The 23,958-nt window shown below is 37.8% G+C and overlaps 1 long non-coding RNA gene across 1 annotated transcript; it reads right to left on the minus strand.

Annotated features, from left to right (window-relative positions):
• Window positions 1–2,669: 2,669 nt before the first annotated feature.
• LOC147645693 (uncharacterized) lies at window positions 2,670–3,788 on the minus strand. Its single transcript, XR_015282208.1, has 2 exons — window positions 3,475–3,788; window positions 2,670–3,156 (listed from the first exon to the last, which is right to left on the minus strand). It is a non-coding gene; the product is annotated as an uncharacterized LOC147645693 (long non-coding RNA).
• Window positions 3,789–23,958: the final 20,170 nt, after the last annotated feature.

Here is a 23,958-nt window from a genome sequence, read left to right on the forward strand (position 1 = left end):
CTGATTTGGTAATAAAGACCTAGTTTTTCTTCACTAAACCTGCCCTAGCAAAATTCATAAGCTGGTGATAGCTATCTCTGGCGTGGAAAATCTTTATTGAGTTTATTGACAATTTAATATATGTTGTCAAGCTTTGTTGTTTAGTTTCTGTTTGTCCAGAGACACTTGGGGCTACTTTTGCTTCCTAAGGGATTAAACTAGCAAGCATTTAGAATCAGATTTTGGGAAGATGGGTGCAGGAGACCTTGTAATTTACTATGGGAAAACATAATAATGATGAACATTTCAGATGGAAATGATAGTATTTGACATACTATGTGAAATGCTTTTATATGATTTTTTCATTTTTCTTTTATTTTTAATCCTGGATAAATTAAACGAGGCTTTTGGGGAAAGCATGAGCTGGATTTTATATTGAGTTTGATAACCTCTGATTCTGCTCTCGTTTCTCTATCTGCTGGAACTTGTAGCAAACTAGCTATGTCCATGTTTAATTCTGTAATAATTATCTTTCAAATCGAGCCTTTCTCACTTGGTGTTGATATATTTGGGAGAGGGAGGTGAATGGAGAAAAAAGAGCTACTTTCATGAATACAATTGAAATTTCATATTGCTGATTTGACCCTTTCCAAGATTCAAGTGACCACTGGATCAGGTTGGAACTGAGGGGATGACTCATGACTCTGGCATAAAAACTACATTTCATTCCATATATTAGGAGTTCTCTGTTGCCCACAAGAAAGTCCTGAAAAAAAAAAAAAAAACCAAAAGAGAAATGGGTTTCAAATTTCCTCTGCTATTTTCAGTCGTCTCCTCTTTCTGGAGATGCCTTAGCAAGTGTAGGACATCTGAAAAACTTGGAACTGCAACTTTATTGTTGAGGCTCTGATGAACATTGCTTCTGTCATCAAGTTCTTGTGTTAATACTTTCAACTTAGCTGAGTAATGTTGGTATTAGCAGACACTGATAAAGCCATGCCTTCCTAATTTATAATGCATTCTTAATAAAAAAAAAAAAAAAATATCTGTTTCTTCATGTATTTAATTACCTAGTGAGTATAAGAGGGAATGAAGTTAATACTGCGCAGATTTGAAGCAAAACACGGCTTTTTAATGTGCTTCAGTATAGGCTATGCACAAGTAAATAGACATGATCTTTAAGCTTCAGTTACCTTGAATTACCCTATGCATATTCAAATTCAGATTGATGAATGCTGAACCAAAAGCAGACATCATATGGTTAATTGAAGTTCTTTTCATTCAGAGGCAAACTATTTTCATTGCTTTGTTTTGAGGGTGGGTTGTTTTTGATGGGGTTTTTTTCTGCTAAGGCAATGGCAAGCATTTATTTATCCAGCTCCCTCCACATTTTCCACCATCGTTATTGCCAGTGACCCCTGCAGTGATAAGTGGTCAATGACCCTCAGCCAGGGTGAGCTGTAGGAGCCTTACAGACATGCCTGTTCTTTCTCACAGTGGTAGAACAAGTGCAAGAGCACACTGGCATTTTGCTAAAAGCTACTATTTTTCCCAACAGGTTCTTCTACAGGCAGAATCAAATGCTTTCTTCAAGAGCAACCACATCTTTTCTCTGCCTGAAAGGTTGTGTTTGTTTGGGTTTTTTTCTCTTCCCTTAGGTGAGAGATAAAAAATGAAGAGGAAAGCCAGTGGAAATGCCAAAAGTACCAACTGGTAGTAATTTGGTATGAGTGTCTCCATTTACACTTCAAACTTGCTCTTTGAGAACTTGGAGCTGTATTTAAAATGGATTTTGCTAGGTGGTCTGCTGCTGATGATCTGCATTTCTTCTTCCATTTCTTTGCTGTGCTTGTTTGCTATTGCTGCTGAATGTCCCCAAAAAGTAAAGTGGTGTGGAAGAGTTGAGTTTCTGAACCAGCTTCTGAAATTCTAAAGCTGATCTGTAAGTTTTATTCCTATGGGATTTTTAAAAGTAGATATGTCATCAAAGTTAACTTTCTTCAGAAAGCAACAAGATTGTCGTCCTTCCACTGATACTCTTTTTATTTAACAGAGGTATTTGATGGTGCTGTAAAGGGGCAAGATGCAGAATGAGTTTGAGAGAAGTCATTGAAACTGGGAGCACAGATAGTTGATTCCTACAAATCAAAAAACGGATGTTTTGTAGGCAAATGAAATCTAATCCTATTTGGAGGGTCAACAGGATAAATAGAAAGAACTAAATACAGATCTATATAGATAAACTCCCCCCAGAAATCTATGAAGCAGGACTGATAGCTGCCATAGCCCAGGCAGCCTGTGGGTCTAATTGCCTGCCTGAATTCAGCCCTTGCCTGGATCCCAGGGGAGACGTCTCTGCATTTCTCTCCCAGAATTCCAGGGATGATCCTGCTCCTTTCATGGTGCCCCAGAGTCCTGCGAGCCCCCCGTCCTGGGGCCATCCTGATGCCTGCCGGGGCCTTTAGGGTCCCCCCTGACGTGCAGACAGGGTTTGACTCCAAGCTTCCTTGGAAGGTGGAGGCAGGTGAATATTGGCCACCTTCTTCTTTCCCGCTGCCCTCCATACTCTTGCAAACCCTGCTGGGGCACTCGGGCTCTCCATTGCAGGCAGTCTGGAGCTGCCATGCAAACCCATCTCTCAAGGAGTCCCCAGGTCTCAGGTGCAACATCAAGACAATGACACAGCAACGTGTAGAAAACGTGAACTTTATTCACTTGACTACTTCTAAAATCTACACTACAACGTTACTTGAAGACTATGGGGTAAGAATCTTAAGCCTAAAATACTTCAATACTTCAACTGTTTAGAATTGAACACTAAGGGAAAGGTCAACTTCTTGGGGGAAACGTGGTGGGGAATCCTACAACTAACAATAGGGGTGTGGCTAACTTCTAAGATGGGGAACGTCGCAGTGCCTGGGCTGGGCACTGGTCACACATTCCCCGTAATGTTCTGAATTCGGAGTGCCGCACTGGAGGTCAGAGCTGCGGGGAGGTGCGGAGTCTCCTGCCAATGCCCTCTTTTGCCGCCGTCTTGGTTGTTGGTCTCGGCTGAGAGCGAAGGCACAACCGCATCAAGTCACGGTTGTGCCTCAGCAGCTGCATCAACTTCTTTGGACAGCCGTGTCTTCGATGGCGGCGGGGCCCTGCACGGCCTGAAGGGCTCCGGAGATTCCGCTGCAAGGCAAAGCGCAGGGATCCCCATGGAAGAAGCAGAGGGGCAGAGCGGGGCCGGCACCCACAAAGTGGGGCTGCCTTTGGCCTCGGAGACAGAGACTCGGGCTCAGTTGGGCTGGGCTGCCCCGGGGAAGAGGCTGCAGCATGCAGAGCTCTGGCCGCCTCTGCTTGGTGCTGTCCATGGGGCTCAGCCCCTGGGCCGGATTCCCCAGCCAGGAGCTCAGGCCCCTTCTGCCGCAGGGCATTGGACAAAGGGTGCCCAAGAGGCCCTCAAGGTCTGCCCCATCCCGCCTCCCTGACCCCCCAGCCCCGCCTCACCTCTCCCCAGCATCTCTGAAATCTTCTCTCAAGGGCCCATCCCATGGCCATGCCTATGATGAGCACGCCGACCAGCAGGACTGCCCAGGACACCCACAGGATCTGCTCAGGGTCCGTCTCCTCCGGGTAGAAATCCTCCGGAAGGATAGGAGAGGCATCCGTGCTCTGCTCGAGTTTGCTGGAAGGGTCGAGGGGATGGGCCAAGAGCAGCAGCACGTAAAGCTGCAGCAGCGAGGAAGAGCCGTGAGCAGCCATAGAGCTCTGCTGGCAGCACAGAGGCTCTGGGCGTCTCTCTGCAAGCAGGTCTGCCTGGGCTCTGGGGCGCAGCAACAGCTGGCGACAGTTGCCAGGCACCGTGCCGTCGCCAGAGGCTGTGATGTCACAGAAGCACAGAACGCCCTGGCCTCAGAGAGCCCTGAGAGAATGTTGAGTCCAACCTGTGAGCCATGGCGGCAAGCATGGCCAGCAGAGCGGGGCCCGAGCGCTGCGGCCTGGCTTGCCTTGCCCACCTGCCACAAGGATGACTCCAGCAGCCCCCTGTCAGGCCATTGCAGGATCTAATGGCCCTTTCTGGGCACAAGTTCTTGCCAACGCCCAGCGTAAACCTCCCTTGGCACAGCTTCAAAGCCTTGTTGGCATCTGCTCTCTCTTGTCCTTGCCCATCTGGCTGGCGCTGCCGTGTTGCTCACTGGCCTGTCTGTGGGAGAAGAGGCTGTGCCAATGAGTGCTGCTCAACTTTGAGGCCATCCAAAGGAGGATTTGATTGTGCCTGCTGTGGGAAGGAAGATGCGTGCACATGGCCACTTCTCATAGGTTTTACCGCAGATTTTCATCAACAGCTGTCCTACTGAAAGTAAAGTCTGTTTTAGTGAGTATTTGAGGGGTTCCAGAACACAATGGCATCTCAGGGAAATTCTGCTGGTTCAGTTCTACTGAAGTTTTGAGATGAGTTGCAAATCCTGAAAATTTTCTCCTTGCCGAGGTGGTAATTTCACAGTTTAGATTGTGGGGATATTGATTGCTCAGTGTTGAGGACCTAATGTAACTTTCAGCAGCAGAAATTTTCAACATCCAGTGATTGCCTTTGAGACAAAACCATTTGAAATCTTTTTTTCTGTGGACAGGAATTGCTTCTGTGTTACTTCACATCATCCATTAAAAATTTGATGTCTGGAAAAAGTCCCGAGTGCTGTGTGATTTCCCTGGTCGTGTTCTTTGGAATGGCTTCCCCCCCATTTTCTGAAGCTAGCCACAGAAAGGTAATAGATGGGTGAGAAGTTGTGAAAGGCCAACTGGTGTAGATCTTTGCCTCCTGTTTCGAGGTCTGTGGTGAGCTGTGAGTCAAAGAGCTGATTTGACGCTCTGGAGGTCAGAACTGAGGGGAGATGCGGAGTCTCCTCCCAATGCCCACTTTTGCCGCTGACTTGGTTCTTGGCCTCGGCTGAGAGCAGTAACGAAGGTGCAGCTGCATCAGGTCACGGTTCTGCCTCAGCAGCTGCATCAACTTCTTTGGACAGCCCTGTCCTCGGTGACGGCGGGGCAATATAAATACAATATAAATTCCAGCTCATGCTTTCCCCAAAAGCCTCATTTAATTTATCCAGGATTAAAAATTAAAGAAAAACTAAAAAATAACTTGAAAGCATTTCACATATTATGTCAAATACTATCATTTCCTTCTGAAGTGTTCATCATTATTATATTTTTCTGAAGTGAATTACAAGGTCTCCTGCACCCATCTTCCCAAAATCTGATTCTAAGTGCTTGCTAGTTTAATCCCTTAGGAAGCAAAGGTAGCCCCAGGTGTCTCTGGATAAACAGAAACTTAGCAGCAAAGCTTGACAAAGTATATTAAATTGTCAATAAACTCAATAAAGATTTTCTACTCCAGAGATAGCTATCACCAGCTTATGAATTTTGCTAGGGCAGGTTTAGTTAAGAAAAACTAGGTCTTTATTACCAAATCCGTTAGGAGTTGTTTTACTGTACTGCCGGTAGGATGGGAGTATAAACACCATATTCTTCACAGCCTCATCCACAAAGAATTCCACCTTAAAATTAAGGCTGCTTTGGAGTTTGACCAAATGAAAATTCACTCATAAAACACAGTGCTGGCAGCATGGTCAGTCTTTGCAATACAAAACTGGGAACTAACAGCCGATTCCTGATCACATCTCCAAGGCTGAGAGTCCAGAACTGTAGTGGTGGCCAGGCCCTCGCTGACTGCCAAACCTCCAGCAATCATCCCTTCCTCTTCCAGGGACAGGCGAGAAAATAAGATCGGCAGAAACTAGAAAGCAAAAATCTGGAAGGTCATTGATGAAACAGACTGTAGTGGTTTAGAAACTAGCACGCAGATTTAGATGAAAACAAATCTTAGTGATCAGCAATTAAAATGAATACTTAATTCTATTATTCTGCATTATTATTAGACAGTCGGAGACAGCCAAGCTGACCTCAAGCATGCTGAAGCATCGGGGCCAGGCAGTGCACATCTTCCCAGGAGCTGATTTACCCATCATTCTCAAGTGAATTGACCTGCCCAGAGCCCCACAGTAGAACTGCTAGGCTACAAAATAAAAAATGAGCTCTGCTTAAGAGTCAAACCCCAGCACACAGACCATATTAAAGAAAGAATGAAACCTGCAGCATTTGATTGACCTTCAATGCCCTGAGGAGATGACAAATTCCCCAAGATGAACAAGTTTCCAAAATACAAAGCAAAGGACTGATTTTGATGGATAAAATGTTAAATAGGCCTGTGAAATTGGAGTTTTGATGGATTTTTCTGAGATTGTGTGGAAAGTTGTCAAGATTTTGTGGGATGTTTCTGGAATTTGGTAGGGTTTGGAGAAGATTTCTGTAATTTTGTGGGACGTTTCTGGAATTTTGTGTGATTTTCTAGAATTTTGTGGGATATTGAGGGGACTTGAAGAATTTTGATGGATTTTTCCGATATTGTGTGGAAAGTTGTCAAGATTTTGTGGGATGTTTCTGGAATTTGGTAGGGTTTTGAGAAGATTCCAAGAATTTTCTTTGAGGTTTCTGGATTTTTGTGGGATATTGAATTTACTTGAAGAATTTTGATGGATTTTTCCGAGATTGTGGGTAAACTTGACACAATTTTGTTGCATATTCCTGGAATTTGGTAGGGTTTTGAGAAGATTTCAGGAATTTTGTCGGATTTTTCTGCAATTTTGTGGAATTTTTGTTTAATTTTGAAGAGACATGAAGAATTTTGAGTGATTTTTCCTAGATTGTGTTGAAAAGTTTTCTCGTTTCTGTAGGAAGCTTCTGGAATTTGGTAGGGTTTTGAGAAGATTTCGGGGATTTTGTGGGATGTTTCTGGAATTATTTGGGAATTTTGAGGAGACCTGAAGAATTTTGATGGATTTTTCTGAGATTGTGTGGAAAGTTTTCAAGATTTTGTGGGATATTTCTACAATTTGGTAGGGTTTTGAGAAGATTTTGGGAATTTTTGAGGGATTTTTCCAGAATTCCTTTGGGTTTTTTTAGAATTTTGAGGGATTTTTGAGGACACATGAAGAGTTTTGACGGATTTTTCGTAGATTGTGTGGAACTTTGTCAAGATTTTGTGTGATGTTACTGAAATTTCGAAGAGTTTTGAGAAGATTTCGCTAATTTTGTGGGATGTTTCAGGAATTTTGCGGGAATTTTGTGGAATATTTTTTGGGGATATTGAAGAGATATGAAGAATTTTGAGGGATTTTTCCTAAATTGTGTGGAAAGGTGTCCAAATTTTGTGGAATGTTTTTGGAATTTGGTAGGGTTCTGAGAAGATTTTAGGAATTTTGTGGGACGTTTCAAGAGTTTTGTGGGAATTTTTGGGAATTTTGAGGGATATTGAGGACACGTGAAGAATTTTGAGGGATATTTCCAAGAGAGTGTGAAAAGTTCTGAAGATTTTGTGGGATGTTTCTGGAATTTGGTAGGGTTTAGAGAAGATTTTGGGAATTTTGAGGGATGTTTCTGTAATTTGGCAGGGTTTTCAGAAGATTTCAGGGATTTTGTGGGATGTTTCTGGAATTTTTTGAGATATTGAGGAGACATGAAGAATTTTGAGGGATTTTTCCGAGATTGTGTGGACAGTTGTTAAGATTTTGTGGGATGTTACTAGAATTTCGAAGGGTTTTGAGAAGAGTTTTGGAATTTTGTTGGATGTTGCTGAAGTTTGGTACGGTTTTGAGAAGATTTTGGGAATTTTGTGTGATTTTTGTGGAATTTGGCGGTATTTGAGGAGACAAGAAGAATTTTGATGGATTTTTCCTAGATTGTGTGGAAAGTTCTCAAGATTTTGTGGGCTATTACGAGAATTTCGAAGAGTTTTGAGAAGATTTAGAGAATTTTGTGGGTTGTTTCTAAAATTTGGTAGGGTTTTGAGAAGATTTATGGAATTTTGTGGGATGATTCTGGAATTTGGTAGGGGTTTGAGAAGATTTCGAGGATTTTATGGGGTGTTTTTGGAATTTTTTTAGGTATTGTGGAGACATGAAGAATTTTGATAGATTTTTACAAGATTGTGTGGAAAGTTGTCAAGATTTTGTGGGATGTTTCTGGAAGCTGGTAGGGTTTTGAGAAGATTTTGGGAATTTTTTGGGAATTTTCTAAAATTTTGAAGGATATTGACTAGACATGAAGAATTTAGATGGATTTTTCCTAGACTGTGTGGAAAGTTGTCAAGGTTTTGCGGGATGTTACTGGAATTTCGAAGGGTTTTGAGAAAATTTTGGGAATTTTGTGGGATGTTTTGGGAATTTTGTGGGATCTTTGTGGAATTTTGAGGGATTTTGAGGAGACATGAAGAATTTTGATGGATTTTTCCTAGACTGTTTGGAAAATTGTCAAGATTTTGTGGGATGTTTCTTGAATTTGGTATCGTTTTGAGAAAATTTCGATAATTTTGTGTAATCTTTCTCGAATTTCATGTAATTTTGTGGAATTTTGAGGGATTTTGAGGCAACCTGAAGAATTTTGAGGGATTTTTCAGAGATTATGTGGAAAGTTCTCAAGATTTTGTGGGATGTTTCTGGAAGCTGGTAGGGTTTTGAGAAGATTTTGTGGGATGTTTCTGGAATTTTGTGGGAATTTTTTGTGGAATTTTTTTGGATTTTTAGGAGATATGAAGAATTTTGATGGATTTTTCCTAGACTGTGTCGAAAATTGTCAAGATTTTGTGCGATGTTTCTGGAATTTTGTGGGACTTTTTTGGAATTTTAAGGCATCTTGATGGATTTTTCCTAGATTGTGTGGAAAGTTGTCAAGATTTTGTGGGATGTTTCTGGAAGCTGGTAGGGTTTTGAGAAGATTTTGGGAATTTTTTGGGAATTTTTTGGGAATTTTGTAAAATTTTGGGGGATATTGACTAGACATGAAGAATTTTGATGGATTTTCCCTAGTTTGTGTGGAAAGTTGTCAAGATTTTGTGGGATGTCTCTCGAATTTGGTAGGGTTTTGAGAAGATTTTGAGAATTTAGGGGGATGTTTTAGGAATTTTGTGGGATATTGAGGAGACATGAAGAATTTTGACGGATTTTTACTAGATTGTGTGGAAAGTTGTCGAGATTTTTGTGGGATGTTTCTGGAATTTGTTAGGGTTTCGAGAGGATTTTGTGAATTGTGTGGGATGTTTCGGGAATTTTGTGGAATTTTTTTGGATATGGAGTAGACATAATGAATTTTGTGAGATATTTCCTAGATTGTGTGGAAAGTTCGCAAGATTTTGTGGGATGTTTCTAGAATATGGTAGGGTTTTGAGAAGATTTTGGGAATTTTGTGGGATGTTTCTGGAATTTTGTGGGAATTTTGTGGAGTTTTGAGGGATAATGATGAGACATGAAGAATTTTGATTGATTTTTCCGAGACTGTGTGGAAAGTTTTCAAGGTTTAGCAGGATGTTACTGGAATTTCGAAGGGTTTTGAGAAAATTTTGGGAATTTTGTGGGATGCTTCGGGAATTTTGTGGAATTTTTTTGGATATGGAGTAGACATAAGGAATTTTGTGAGATTTTTCCTAGATTGTGTGGAAAGTTCGCAAGATTTTGTGGGATGTTTCTAGAATATGGTAGGGTTTTGAGAAGATTTTGGGAATTTTGTGGGATGTTTCTGGAATTTTGTGGGATCTTTGTGGAATTTTGAGGGATTTTGAGGAGACATGAAGAATTTTGATGGATTTTTCCTAGACTGTGTGGAAAGTTGTCAAGGTTTTGCGGGATGTTACTGGAATTTCGAAGGGTTTTGAGAAAATTTTGGGAATTTTGTGGGATGTTTCGGGAATTTTGTGGAATTTTTTTGGATATGGAGTAGACATAAGGAATTTTGTGAGATTTTTCCTAGATTGTGTGGAAAGTTGTCAAGATTTTGTGGGAGGTTTATTTAATATGGTAGGGTTTTGAGACGATGCATAGAATTTTGTGGGATGTTTCTGGATTTTTGTGGGATCTTTGTGGAATTTTGAGGGATTTTGAGGAAACATGAAGAATTTTGAGGGATTTTTCCGAGATTGTGAGGACAGTTATAGAGATTTTTTGGGATGTTACTAGAATTTCGAAGGGTTTTGAGAAGAGTTTTGGAATTTTGTTGGATGTTGCTGAAGTTTGGTACGGTTTTGAGAAGATTTTGGGAATTTTGTGTGATTTTTGTGGAATTTGGCGGTATTTGAGGAGACAAGAAGAATTTTGATGGATTTTTCCTAGATTGTGTGGAAAGTTCTCAAGATTTTGTGGGCTATTACGAGAATTTCGAAAAGTTTTGAGAAGATTTAGAGAATTTTGTGGGTTGTTTCTAAAATTTGGTAGGGTTTTGAGAAGATTTATGGAATTTTGTGGGATGAGTCTGGAATTTGGTAGGGCTTTGAGAAGATTTCGGGGATTTTATGGGGTGTTTTTGGAATTTTTTTAGGTATTGTGGAGACATGAAGAATTTTGATAGATTTTTACAAGATTGTGTGGAAAGTTGTCAAGATTTTGTGGGATGTTTCTGGAAGCTGGTAGGGTTTTGAGAAGATTTTGGGAATTTTTTGGGAATTTTTTGGGAATTTTGTAAAATTTTGGGGGATATTGACTAGACATGAAGAATTTTGATGGATTTTCCCTAGTTTGTGTGGAAAGTTGTCAAGATTTTGTGGGATGTCTCTCGAATTTGGTAGGGTTTTGAGAAGATTTTGAGAATTTAGGGGGATGTTTTAGGAATTTTGTGGGATATTGAGGAGACATGAAGAATTTTGACGGATTTTTACTAGATTGTGTGGAAAGTTGTCGAGATTTTTGTGGGATGTTTCTGGAATTTGTTAGGGTTTCGAGAGGATTTTGTGAATTGTGTGGGATGTTTCGGGAATTTTGTGGAATTTTTTTGGATATGGAGTAGACATAATGAATTTTGTGAGATATTTCCTAGATTGTGTGGAAAGTTCGCAAGATTTTGTGGGATGTTTCTAGAATATGGTAGGGTTTTGAGAAGATTTTGGGAATTTTGTGGGATGTTTCTGGAATTTTGTGGGAATTTTGTGGAGTTTTGAGGGATAATGATGAGACATGAAGAATTTTGATTGATTTTTCCGAGACTGTGTGGAAAGTTTTCAAGGTTTAGCAGGATGTTACTGGAATTTCGAAGGGTTTTGAGAAAATTTTGGGAATTTTGTGGGATGCTTCGGGAATTTTGTGGAATTTTTTTGGATATGGAGTAGACATAAGGAATTTTGTGAGATTTTTCCTAGATTGTGTGGAAAGTTCGCAAGATTTTGTGGGATGTTTCTAGAATATGGTAGGGTTTTGAGAAGATTTTGGGAATTTTGTGGGATGTTTCTGGAATTTTGTGGGATCTTTGTGGAATTTTGAGGGATTTTGAGGAGACATGAAGAATTTTGATGGATTTTTCCTAGACTGTGTGGAAAGTTGTCAAGGTTTTGCGGGATGTTACTGGAATTTCGAAGGGTTTTGAGAAAATTTTGGGAATTTTGTGGGATGTTTCGGGAATTTTGTGGAATTTTTTTGGATATGGAGTAGACATAAGGAATTTTGTGAGATTTTTCCTAGATTGTGTGGAAAGTTGTCAAGATTTTGTGGGAGGTTTATTTAATATGGTAGGGTTTTGAGACGATGCATAGAATTTTGTGGGATGTTTCTGGATTTTTGTGGGATCTTTGTGGAATTTTGAGGGATTTTGAGGAAACATGAAGAATTTTGAGGGATTTTTCCGAGATTGTGAGGACAGTTATAGAGATTTTTTGGGATGTTACTAGAATTTCGAAGGGTTTTGAGAAGAGTTTTGGAATTTTGTTGGATGTTGCTGAAGTTTGGTACGGTTTTGAGAAGATTTTGGGAATTTTGTGTGATTTTTGTGGAATTTGGCGGTATTTGAGGAGACAAGAAGAATTTTGATGGATTTTTCCTAGATTGTGTGGAAAGTTCTCAAGATTTTGTGGGCTATTACGAGAATTTCGAAAAGTTTTGAGAAGATTTAGAGAATTTTGTGGGTTGTTTCTAAAATTTGGTAGGGTTTTGAGAAGATTTATGGAATTTTGTGGGATGATTCTGGAATTTGGTAGGGCTTTGAGAAGATTTCGGGGATTTTATGGGGTGTTTTTGGAATTTTTTTAGGTATTGTGGAGACATGAAGAATTTTGATAGATTTTTACAAGATTGTGTGGAAAGTTGTCAAGATTTTGTGGGATGTTTCTGGAAGCTGGTAGGGTTTTGAGAAGATTTTGGGAATTTTTTGGGAATTTTCTAAAATTTTGAAGGATATTGACTAGACATGAAGAATTTTGATGGATTTTCCCTAGATTGTGTGGAAAGTTGTTGAGATTTTGTGGGATGTTTCTCGAATTTGGTAGGGTTTTGAGAAGATTTTGAGAATTTAGGGAGATGTTTTAGGAATTTTGTGGGATATTGAGGAGACATGAAGAATTTTGATGGATTTTTCCGAGACTGTGTGGAAAGTTGTCGAGATTTTGTGGAATGTTTCTGGAGTTTGATAGGGTTTCGAGAGGATTTTGTGAATTGTGTGGGATGTTTCGGGAATTTTGTGGAATTTTTTTGGATATGGAGTAGACATAAGGAATTTTGTGAGATTTTTCCTAGATTGTGTGGAAAATTGTCGAGATTTTGTGGGATGTTTCTAGAATTTGGTAGGGTTTTGAGAAGATTCATAGAATTTTGTGGGATGTTTCTGGAATTTTGTGGGAACTCTGTGGAATTTTGAGGGATTTTGAGGAGACATGAAGAATTTTGATGGATTTTTCCGAGACTGTGTGGGAAGTTTTCAAGATTTTGTGGAATGTTTCGGGAATTTTGTGTTATTTTTGTGGGATTTTAAGGCATTTTGATGGATTTTTCCGAGATTGTGTGGAAAGTTGTTGAGATTTTGTGGGATGTTTCTGGAATTTCGAAGAGTTTTGAGAAGATTTTGGGAATTTTGTGGGATGTTTCTGGAATTTTGTTGCGTTTTCACAAGGTTTACCACAATTTGTGGGATGTTTGAGAAATTTTGTGGGATTTTCGTGGGTATTTGAAAAAAATTTAATTATTTTGCAAGATTTACCTGGAATTTAGTGGCATTTCTTTGCAATGTTCTGGGATACTGAGGAGACTTGAACAATTTTGAGGGATTTTTCTTTTTTTGTGTCAATTTGTGGAGATTTTGTGGGATGTTTCTGGAATTCTGTGTGATTTCTGTAGAATTTTGTGAAATATTGACATGACTTGATGAATTTTGATGCATTTTTCCTAATTTGTGGGGGAAGTTGTCAAGATTTTGTGGGATGTATCTGGAATTTTGAGGGATTTTTGTGGAATTTTGAGGAATTTTGAGGCGACCTGAAGAATTTTGAGGGATTTTTCCGAGATTATGTGGAAAGTTCGCAAGATTTTGTGGGATGTTTCTAGAATATGATAGGGTTTTGAGAAGATTTTGGGAATTTTGTGGGATGTTTCGGGAATTTTGTGGGAATTTTGTGGAGTTTTGAGGGATAATGATGAGAAATGAAGAATTTTGATTGATTTTTCCGAGACTGTGTGGAAAGTTGTCAAGGTTTTGCGGGATGTTACTGGAATTTCGAAGGGTTTTGAGAAAATTTTGGGAATTTTGTGGGATGCTTCGGGAATTTTGTGGAATATTTTTGGATATGGAGTAGACATAAGGAATTTTGTGAGATTTTTCCTAGATTGTGTGGAAAGTTGTCGAGATTTTGTGGGATGTTTATTTAATACGGTAGGGTTTTGAGACGATTCATAGAATTTTGTGGGATGTTTCTGGAATTTTGTGGGATCTTTGTGGAATTTTGAGGGATTTTGAGGAGACATGAAGAATTTAGATGGCGTTTTCCTAGATTGTGTGGAAAATTGTCAAGATTTTGTGGGATGTTTCTTGAATTTGGTAGCGTTTTGAGAAAATTTCGAGAATTTTGTGGGATCTTTCTGGAATTTCATGTAATTTTGAGGAATTTTGAGGGATTTTGAGGCAACCTGAAGAATTTTGAGGGATTTTTCAGAGATTATGTGGAAAGATCTCAAGATTTTGTGGGATGTTTCTGGAATTTTGTGGGAATTTTTTGTGGAATTTTTTTTGATTTTTAGGAGATATGAAGAATTTTGATGGATTTTTCCTAGACTGTGTCGAAAATTGTCAAGATTTTGTGCGATGTTTCTGGAATTTTGTGGGACTTTTTTGCAAGTTTAAGGCATCTTGATGGATTTTTCCTAGATTGTGTGGAAAGTTGTCAAGATTTTGTGGGATGTTTCTGGAAGCTGGTAGGGTTTTGAGAAGATTTAGGGAATTTTTTGGGAATTTTTTGGGAATTTTGTAAAATTTTGGGGGATATTGACTAGACATGAAGAATTTTGATGGATTTTCCCTAGTTTCTGTGGAAAGTTGTCAAGATTTTGTGGGATGTTTCTCGAATTTGGTAGGGTTTCGAGAGGATTTTGTGAATTGTGTGGGATGTTTCGGGAATTTTGTGGAATTTTTTTGGATATGGAGTAGACATAATGAATTTTGTGAGATTTTTCCTAGATTGTGTGGAAAGTTGTTGAGATTTTGTGGGATGTTTCTAGAATTTGGTAGGGTTTTGAGAAGATTCATAGAATTTTGTGGGATGTTTCTGGAGTTTTGTGGGAATTTAGTGGACTTTTGAGGGATAATGATGAGACATGAAAAATTTTGATTGATTTTTCCTAGACTGTGTGGAAAGTTGTCAAGGTTTTGCGGGATGTTACTGGAATCTCGAAGGGTTTTGAGAAAATTTTGGGAATTTTGTGGGATGTTTCGGGAATTTTGTGTAATTTTTTTGGATATGGAGTAGACATAAGGAATTTTGTGAGATTTTTCCTAGATTGTGTGGAAAGTTGTCGAGATTTTGTGGGATGTTTATTTAATACGGTAGGGTTTTGAGACGATTCATAGAATTTTGTGGGATGTTTCTGGAATTTTGTGGGATCTTTGTGGAATTTTGAGGGATTTTGATGAGACATGAAGAATTTAGATGGATTTTTCCGAGACTGTGTGGAAAGTTGTCAATGTTTTGCGGGATGTTACTGGAATTTCGAAGGGTTTTGAGAAAATTTTGGGAATTTTGTGGGATGTTTCGGGAATTTTGTGGAATTTTTTTGGATATGGAGTAGACATAAGGAATTTTGTGAGATTTTTCCTAGATTGTGTGGAAAGTTGTCAAGATTTTGTGGGAGGTTTATTTAATATGGTAGGGTTTTGAGACGATGCATAGAATTTTGTGGGATGTTTCTGGATTTTTGTGGGATCTTTGTGGAATTTTGAGGGATTTTGAGGAAACATGAAGAATTTAGATGGATTTTTCCGAGACTGTGTGGAAAGTTGTCAATGTTTTGCGGGATGTTACTGGAATTTCGAAGGGTTTTGAGAAAATTTTGGGAATTTTGTGGGATGTTTCGGGAATTTTGTGGAATTTTTTTGGATATGGAGTAGACATAAGGAATTTTGTGAGATTTTTCCTAGATTGTGTGGAAAGTTGTCAAGATTTTGTGGGAGGTTTATTTAATATGGTAGGGTTTTGAGACGATGCATAGAATTTTGTGGGATGTTTCTGGATTTTTGTGGGATCTTTGTGGAATTTTGAGGGATTTTGAGGAAACATGAAGAATTTTGAGGGATTTTTCCGAGATTGTGAGGACAGTTATAGAGATTTTTTGGGATGTTACTAGAATTTCGAAGGGTTTTGAGAAGAGTTTTGGAATTTTGTTGGATGTTGCTGAAGTTTGGTACGGTTTTGAGAAGATTTTGGGAATTTTGTGTGATTTTTGTGGAATTTGGCGGTATTTGAGGAGACAAGAAGAATTTTGATGGATTTTTCCTAGATTGTGTGGAAAGTTCTCAAGATTTTGTGGGCTATTACGAGAATTTCGAAAAGTTTTGAGAAGATTTAGAGAATTTTGTGGGTTGTTTCTAAAATTTGGTAGGGTTTTGAGAAGATTTATGGAATTTTGTGGGATGATTCTGGAATTTGGTAGGGCTTTGAGAAGATTTCGGGGATTTTATGGGGTGTTTTTGGAATTTTTTTAGGTATTGTGGAGACATGAAGAATTTTGATAGATTTTTACAAGATTGTGTGGAAAGTTGTCAAGATTTTGTGGGATGTTTCTGGAAGCTGGTAGGGTTTTGAGAAGATTTTGGGAATTTTTTGGGAATTTTCTAAAATTTTGAAGGATATTGACTAGACATGAAGAATTTTGATGGATTTTCCCTAGATTGTGTGGAAAGTTGTTGAGATTTTGTGGGATGTTTCTCGAATTTGGTAGGGTTTTGAGAAGATATTGAGAATTTAGGGAGATGTTTTAGGAATTTTGTGGGATATTGAGGAGACATGAAGAATTTTGATGGATTTTTCCGAGACTGTGTGGAAAGTTGTCGAGATTTTGTGGAATGTTTCTGGAGTTTGATAGGGTTTCGAGAGGATTTTGTGAATTGTGTGGGATGTTTCGGGAATTTTGTGGAATTTTTTTGGATATGGAGTAGACATAAGGAATTTTGTGAGATTTTTCCTAGATTGTGTGGAAAATTGTCGAGATTTTGTGGGATGTTTCTAGAATTTGGTAGGGTTTTGAGAAGATTCATAGAATTTTGTGGGATGTTTCTGGAATTTTGTGGGAACTCTGTGGAATTTTGAGGGATTTTGAGGAGACATGAAGAATTTTGATGGATTTTTCCGAGACTGTGTGGGAAGTTTTCAAGATTTTGTGGAATGTTTCGGGAATTTTGTGTTATTTTTGTGGGATTTTAAGGCATTTTGATGGATTTTTCCGAGATTGTGTGGAAAGTTGTTGAGATTTTGTGGGATGTTTCTGGAATTTCGAAGAGTTTTGAGAAGATTTTGGGAATTTTGTGGGATGTTTCTGGAATTTTGTTGCGTTTTCACAAGGTTTACCACAATTTGTGGGATGTTTGAGAAATTTTGTGGGATTTTCGTGGGTATTTGAAAAAAATTTAATTATTTTGCAAGATTTACCTGGAATTTAGTGGCATTTCTTTGCAATGTTCTGGGATACTGAGGAGACTTGAACAATTTTGAGGGATTTTTCTTTTTTTGTGTCAATTTGTGGAGATTTTGTGGGATGTTTCTGGAATTCTGTGGGATTTCTGTAGAATTTTGTGAAATATTGACATGACTTGATGAATTTTGATGCATTTTTCCTAATTTGTGGGGGAAGTTGTCAAGATTTTGTGGGATGTATCTGGAATTTTGAGGGATTTTTGTGGAATTTTGAGGAATTTTGAGGCGACCTGAAGAATTTTGAGGGATTTTTCCGAGATTATGTGGAAAGTTCGCAAGATTTTGTGGGATGTTTCTAGAATATGATAGGGTTTTGAGAAGATTTTGGGAATTTTGTGGGATGTTTCGGGAATTTTGTGGGAATTTTGTGGAGTTTTGAGGGATAATGATGAGAAATGAAGAATTTTGATTGATTTTTCCGAGACTGTGTGGAAAGTTGTCAAGGTTTTGCGGGATGTTACTGGAATTTCGAAGGGTTTTGAGAAAATTTTGGGAATTTTGTGGGATGCTTCGGGAATTTTGTGGAATATTTTTGGATATGGAGTAGACATAAGGAATTTTGTGAGATTTTTCCTAGATTGTGTGGAAAGTTGTCGAGATTTTGTGGGATGTTTATTTAATATGGTAGGGTTTTGAAAAGATTTTGGGAATTTTGTGGGATGTTTCTGGAATTTTGTGGGATCTTTGTGGAATTTTGAGGGATTTTGAGGAGACATGAAGAATTTAGATGGCGTTTTCCTAGATTGTGTGGAAAATTGTCAAGATTTTGTGGGATGTTTCTTGAATTTGGTAGCGTTTTGAGAAAATTTCGAGAATTTTGTGGGATCTTTCTGGAATTTCATGTAATTTTGAGGAATTTTGAGGGATTTTGAGGCAACCTGAAGAATTTTGAGGGATTTTTCAGAGATTATGTGGAAAGATCTCAAGATTTTGTGGGATGTTTCTGGAATTTTGTGGGAATTTTTTGTGGAATTTTTTTTGATTTTTAGGAGATATGAAGAATTTTGATGGATTTTTCCTAGACTGTGTCGAAAATTGTCAAGATTTTGTGCGATGTTTCTGGAATTTTGTGGGACTTTTTTGCAAGTTTAAGGCATCTTGATGGATTTTTCCTAGATTGTGTGGAAAGTTGTCAAGATTTTGTGGGATGTTTCTGGAAGCTGGTAGGGTTTTGAGAAGATTTAGGGAATTTTTTGGGAATTTTTTGGGAATTTTGTAAAATTTTGGGGGATATTGACTAGACATGAAGAATTTTGATGGATTTTCCCTAGTTTCTGTGGAAAGTTGTCAAGATTTTGTGGGATGTTTCTCGAATTTGGTAGGGTTTCGAGAGGATTTTGTGAATTGTGTGGGATGTTTCGGGAATTTTGTGGAATTTTTTTGGATATGGAGTAGACATAATGAATTTTGTGAGATTTTTCCTAGATTGTGTGGAAAGTTGTTGAGATTTTGTGGGATGTTTCTAGAATTTGGTAGGGTTTTGAGAAGATTCATAGAATTTTGTGGGATGTTTCTGGAGTTTTGTGGGAATTTAGTGGACTTTTGAGGGATAATGATGAGACATGAAAAATTTTGATTGATTTTTCCTAGACTGTGTGGAAAGTTGTCAAGGTTTTGCGGGATGTTACTGGAATCTCGAAGGGTTTTGAGAAAATTTTGGGAATTTTGTGGGATGTTTCGGGAATTTTGTGTAATTTTTTTGGATATGGAGTAGACATAAGGAATTTTGTGAGATTTTTCCTAGATTGTGTGGAAAGTTGTCGAGATTTTGTGGGATGTTTATTTAATACGGTAGGGTTTTGAGACGATTCATAGAATTTTGTGGGATGTTTCTGGAATTTTGTGGGATCTTTGTGGAATTTTGAGGGATTTTGATGAGACATGAAGAATTTAGATGGATTTTTCCGAGACTGTGTGGAAAGTTGTCAATGTTTTGCGGGATGTTACTGGAATTTCGAAGGGTTTTGAGAAAATTTTGGGAATTTTGTGGGATGTTTCGGGAATTTTGTGGAATTTTTTTGGATATGGAGTAGACATAAGGAATTTTGTGAGATTTTTCCTAGATTGTGTGGAAAGTTGTCAAGATTTTGTGGGAGGTTTATTTAATATGGTAGGGTTTTGAGACGATGCATAGAATTTTGTGGGATGTTTCTGGATTTTTGTGGGATCTTTGTGGAATTTTGAGGGATTTTGAGGAAACATGAAGAATTTTGAGGGATTTTTCCGAGATTGTGAGGACAGTTATAGAGATTTTTTGGGATGTTACTAGAATTTCGAAGGGTTTTGAGAAGAGTTTTGGAATTTTGTTGGATGTTGCTGAAGTTTGGTACGGTTTTGAGAAGATTTTGGGAATTTTGTGTGATTTTTGTGGAATTTGGCGGTATTTGAGGAGACAAGAAGAATTTTGATGGATTTTTCCTAGATTGTGTGGAAAGTTCTCAAGATTTTGTGGGCTATTACGAGAATTTCGAAAAGTTTTGAGAAGATTTAGAGAATTTTGTGGGTTGTTTCTAAAATTTGGTAGGGTTTTGAGAAGATTTATGGAATTTTGTGGGATGATTCTGGAATTTGGTAGGGCTTTGAGAAGATTTCGGGGATTTTATGGGGTGTTTTTGGAATTTTTTTAGGTATTGTGGAGACATGAAGAATTTTGATAGATTTTTACAAGATTGTGTGGAAAGTTGTCAAGATTTTGTGGGATGTTTCTGGAAGCTGGTAGGGTTTTGAGAAGATTTAGGGAATTTTTTGGGAATTTTTTGGGAATTTTGTAAAATTTTGGGGGATATTGACTAGACATGAAGAATTTTGATGGATTTTCCCTAGTTTCTGTGGAAAGTTGTCAAGATTTTGTGGGATGTTTCTCGAATTTGGTAGGGTTTCGAGAGGATTTTGTGAATTGTGTGGGATGTTTCGGGAATTTTGTGGAATTTTTTTGGATATGGAGTAGACATAATGAATTTTGTGAGATTTTTCCTAGATTGTGTGGAAAGTTGTTGAGATTTTGTGGGATGTTTCTAGAATTTGGTAGGGTTTTGAGAAGATTCATAGAATTTTGTGGGATGTTTCTGGAGTTTTGTGGGAATTTAGTGGACTTTTGAGGGATAATGATGAGACATGAAAAATTTTGATTGATTTTTCCTAGACTGTGTGGAAAGTTGTCAAGGTTTTGCGGGATGTTACTGGAATCTCGAAGGGTTTTGAGAAAATTTTGGGAATTTTGTGGGATGTTTCGGGAATTTTGTGTAATTTTTTTGGATATGGAGTAGACATAAGGAATTTTGTGAGATTTTTCCTAGATTGTGTGGAAAGTTGTCGAGATTTTGTGGGATGTTTATTTAATACGGTAGGGTTTTGAGACGATTCATAGAATTTTGTGGGATGTTTCTGGAATTTTGTGGGATCTTTGTGGAATTTTGAGGGATTTTGATGAGACATGAAGAATTTAGATGGATTTTTCCGAGACTGTGTGGAAAGTTGTCAATGTTTTGCGGGATGTTACTGGAATTTCGAAGGGTTTTGAGAAAATTTTGGGAATTTTGTGGGATGTTTCGGGAATTTTGTGGAATTTTTTTGGATATGGAGTAGACATAAGGAATTTTGTGAGATTTTTCCTAGATTGTGTGGAAAGTTGTCAAGATTTTGTGGGAGGTTTATTTAATATGGTAGGGTTTTGAGACGATGCATAGAATTTTGTGGGATGTTTCTGGATTTTTGTGGGATCTTTGTGGAATTTTGAGGGATTTTGAGGAAACATGAAGAATTTTGAGGGATTTTTCCGAGATTGTGAGGACAGTTATAGAGATTTTTTGGGATGTTACTAGAATTTCGAAGGGTTTTGAGAAGAGTTTTGGAATTTTGTTGGATGTTGCTGAAGTTTGGTACGGTTTTGAGAAGATTTTGGGAATTTTGTGTGATTTTTGTGGAATTTGGCGGTATTTGAGGAGACAAGAAGAATTTTGATGGATTTTTCCTAGATTGTGTGGAAAGTTCTCAAGATTTTGTGGGCTATTACGAGAATTTCGAAAAGTTTTGAGAAGATTTAGAGAATTTTGTGGGTTGTTTCTAAAATTTGGTAGGGTTTTGAGAAGATTTATGGAATTTTGTGGGATGATTCTGGAATTTGGTAGGGCTTTGAGAAGATTTCGGGGATTTTATGGGGTGTTTTTGGAATTTTTTTAGGTATTGTGGAGACATGAAGAATTTTGATAGATTTTTACAAGATTGTGTGGAAAGTTGTCAAGATTTTGTGGGATGTTTCTGGAAGCTGGTAGGGTTTTGAGAAGATTTTGGGAATTTTTTGGGAATTTTCTAAAATTTTGAAGGATATTGACTAGACATGAAGAATTTTGATGGATTTTCCCTAGATTGTGTGGAAAGTTGTTGAGATTTTGTGGGATGTTTCTCGAATTTGGTAGGGTTTTGAGAAGATTTTGAGAATTTAGGGAGATGTTTTAGGAATTTTGTGGGATATTGAGGAGACATGAAGAATTTTGATGGATTTTTCCGAGACTGTGTGGAAAGTTGTCGAGATTTTGTGGAATGTTTCTGGAGTTTGATAGGGTTTCGAGAGGATTTTGTGAATTGTGTGGGATGTTTCGGGAATTTTGTGGAATTTTTTTGGATATGGAGTAGACATAAGGAATTTTGTGAGATTTTTCCTAGATTGTGTGGAAAATTGTCGAGATTTTGTGGGATGTTTCTAGAATTTGGTAGGGTTTTGAGAAGATTCATAGAATTTTGTGGGATGTTTCTGGAATTTTGTGGGAACTCTGTGGAATTTTGAGGGATTTTGAGGAGACATGAAGAATTTTGATGGATTTTTCCGAGACTGTGTGGGAAGTTTTCAAGATTTTGTGGAATGTTTCGGGAATTTTGTGTTATTTTTGTGGGATTTTAAGGCATTTTGATGGATTTTTCCGAGATTGTGTGGAAAGTTGTTGAGATTTTGTGGGATGTTTCTGGAATTTCGAAGAGTTTTGAGAAGATTTTGGGAATTTTGTGGGATGTTTCTGGAATTTTGTTGCGTTTTCACAAGGTTTACCACAATTTGTGGGATGTTTGAGAAATTTTGTGGGATTTTCGTGGGTATTTGAAAAAAATTTAATTATTTTGCAAGATTTACCTGGAATTTAGTGGCATTTCTTTGCAATGTTCTGGGATACTGAGGAGACTTGAACAATTTTGAGGGATTTTTCTTTTTTTGTGTCAATTTGTGGAGATTTTGTGGGATGTTTCTGGAATTCTGTGTGATTTCTGTAGAATTTTGTGAAATATTGACATGACTTGATGAATTTTGATGCATTTTTCCTAATTTGTGGGGGAAGTTGTCAAGATTTTGTGGGATGTATCTGGAATTTTGAGGGATTTTTGTGGAATTTTGAGGAATTTTGAGGCGACCTGAAGAATTTTGAGGGATTTTTCCGAGATTATGTGGAAAGTTCGCAAGATTTTGTGGGATGTTTCTAGAATATGATAGGGTTTTGAGAAGATTTTGGGAATTTTGTGGGATGTTTCGGGAATTTTGTGGGAATTTTGTGGAGTTTTGAGGGATAATGATGAGAAATGAAGAATTTTGATTGATTTTTCCGAGACTGTGTGGAAAGTTGTCAAGGTTTTGCGGGATGTTACTGGAATTTCGAAGGGTTTTGAGAAAATTTTGGGAATTTTGTGGGATGCTTCGGGAATTTTGTGGAATATTTTTGGATATGGAGTAGACATAAGGAATTTTGTGAGATTTTTCCTAGATTGTGTGGAAAGTTGTCGAGATTTTGTGGGATGTTTATTTAATATGGTAGGGTTTTGAAAAGATTTTGGGAATTTTGTGGGATGTTTCTGGAATTTTGTGGGATCTTTGTGGAATTTTGAGGGATTTTGAGGAGACATGAAGAATTTAGATGGCGTTTTCCTAGATTGTGTGGAAAATTGTCAAGATTTTGTGGGATGTTTCTTGAATTTGGTAGCGTTTTGAGAAAATTTCGAGAATTTTGTGGGATCTTTCTGGAATTTCATGTAATTTTGAGGAATTTTGAGGGATTTTGAGGCAACCTGAAGAATTTTGAGGGATTTTTCAGAGATTATGTGGAAAGATCTCAAGATTTTGTGGGATGTTTCTGGAATTTTGTGGGAATTTTTTGTGGAATTTTTTTTGATTTTTAGGAGATATGAAGAATTTTGATGGATTTTTCCTAGACTGTGTCGAAAATTGTCAAGATTTTGTGCGATGTTTCTGGAATTTTGTGGGACTTTTTTGGAATTTTAAGGCATCTTGATGGATTTTTCCTAGATTGTGTGGAAAGTTGTCAAGATTTTGTGGGATGTTTCTGGAAGCTGGTAGGGTTTTGAGAAGATTTAGGGAATTTTTTGGGAATTTTTTGGGAATTTTGTAAAATTTTGGGGGATATTGACTAGACATGAAGAATTTTGATGGATTTTCCCTAGTTTCTGTGGAAAGTTGTCAAGATTTTGTGGGATGTTTCTCGAATTTGGTAGGGTTTCGAGAGGATTTTGTGAATTGTGTGGGATGTTTCGGGAATTTTGTGGAATTTTTTTGGATATGGAGTAGACATAATGAATTTTGTGAGATTTTTCCTAGATTGTGTGGAAAGTTGTTGAGATTTTGTGGGATGTTTCTAGAATTTGGTAGGGTTTTGAGAAGATTCATAGAATTTTGTGGGATGTTTCTGGAGTTTTGTGGGAATTTAGTGGACTTTTGAGGGATAATGATGAGACATGAAAAATTTTGATTGATTTTTCCTAGACTGTGTGGAAAGTTGTCAAGGTTTTGCGGGATGTTACTGGAATCTCGAAGGGTTTTGAGAAAATTTTGGGAATTTTGTGGGATGTTTCGGGAATTTTGTGTAATTTTTTTGGATATGGAGTAGACATAAGGAATTTTGTGAGATTTTTCCTAGATTGTGTGGAAAGTTGTCGAGATTTTGTGGGATGTT

This window comes from Cyanistes caeruleus, unplaced genomic scaffold, assembly GCF_971803275.1.
Source record: "Cyanistes caeruleus unplaced genomic scaffold, bCyaCae1.hap1.1 HAP1_SCAFFOLD_191, whole genome shotgun sequence".
In the NCBI taxonomy this organism is placed as follows: domain Eukaryota; kingdom Metazoa; phylum Chordata; class Aves; order Passeriformes; family Paridae; genus Cyanistes; species Cyanistes caeruleus.